Source organism: Heptranchias perlo, unplaced genomic scaffold, assembly GCF_035084215.1.
Source record: "Heptranchias perlo isolate sHepPer1 unplaced genomic scaffold, sHepPer1.hap1 HAP1_SCAFFOLD_54, whole genome shotgun sequence".
NCBI lineage: Eukaryota > Metazoa > Chordata > Chondrichthyes > Hexanchiformes > Hexanchidae > Heptranchias > Heptranchias perlo.
The window spans coordinates 3,279,800-3,280,919 of record NW_027139559.1 but is presented as its reverse complement, the minus strand read 5'-3'; the positions used below and the strand labels follow the sequence as shown (position 1 = coordinate 3,280,919).

The following is a 1,120-nucleotide window of genomic DNA, read 5'->3' as shown; positions in this document are numbered from 1 at the left end:
GAACTAATTGTCCTTAAAGGTGAAGAGAAGGTGATTGTATCAATTCGAGTTTTGACCTTTGTAATGTTTTTCTTTCCTTATTTTTATCTTCTTCAGATTCCCACTGATCAGAAAACTGACAACTGAACTCTCAATGAATTTTCGATCAAACTGTCACTCAAAATGAACAATGTTATAAATAAAGAAATAAACCGGATTGAGACGGTTCACTTCACTTCACTGAAACGTCTAATTCCGGTTAGTCCGGCGCGGCGGAGTCACAGCAGCTCATCGCTGATCTGCACCTCAACTCCATTTAGCGAAATAGAAACTGGAAATCTCATGTATTGAGACGAGTTTACAAATTTCCTGCAAAATGAAGATCACTAAACCAGCAAAGCATTCCCTGCCCTGATTAAACACACAGCAAGGGAATGTGTTGAATATATAGCAAGAAACCCGCGATTTTATTATTACACGGATAGAATCCCGTGCTCAATATTAACATTAACACTGAGCGCCAGGTCTGGATCTGACCCGTTTACCCCGTGGTGCGGGACACCGTCCGCGTTTATATTTACCAAAAAAAAGAAAATCAGAAAATAATAATCACACCCAGCAGAATTGGGGATTGTTCGTATTTTACAGGACAGGATGAGGCCACTTGGCCCGTCGGGTTGGATAGTAAATTCTGTTCACATTCTCCGCTCGGTGTTGTTCTCCGTGTACATTTTTAGTTTACCGATTTGTCTTTTATTTTATTTCCCCTCTCTCTATTTTTCAGGCTGAGTGCGAAAGAGATTCGCTTTGGAGGCTGAACACTTTGATCAAAGATTTGAACATTGTTTATTCTGATTGTAGGTTTCTCGGAGACCCAGCGGATTTCGGTTTTCAGTTTCCTGATTGGTCGGAAACAGCAAAGCCAACTTGCGACAAGAAAGAAAACAATGAATGAACAACATCAACAAAATGAAAGTAAGAGAAAGATCCAAGCAGAGTCTTAACCACCCCTGCCCCTGGTTTAAGATCTTTTGCAGAAAGTTTACAGCCCCGGCCGCGTGGCCTAATGGATAAGGCGTCTGACTTCGGTATTAAACGCGATGATATGAGAAGATTGCAGGTTCAAGTCCTGCCGCGGTCG

At 41.7% G+C, this 1,120-nt stretch overlaps 1 non-coding gene across 1 annotated transcript; it reads left to right on the top strand.

Annotated features, from left to right (window-relative positions):
• The first annotated feature begins 1,031 nt into the window (after positions 1-1,031).
• Positions 1,032-1,120, top strand: trnar-ucg (transfer RNA arginine (anticodon UCG)). Its single transcript is given in 2 exon segments — positions 1,032-1,068; positions 1,085-1,120. It is a non-coding gene; the product is annotated as a tRNA-Arg (tRNA).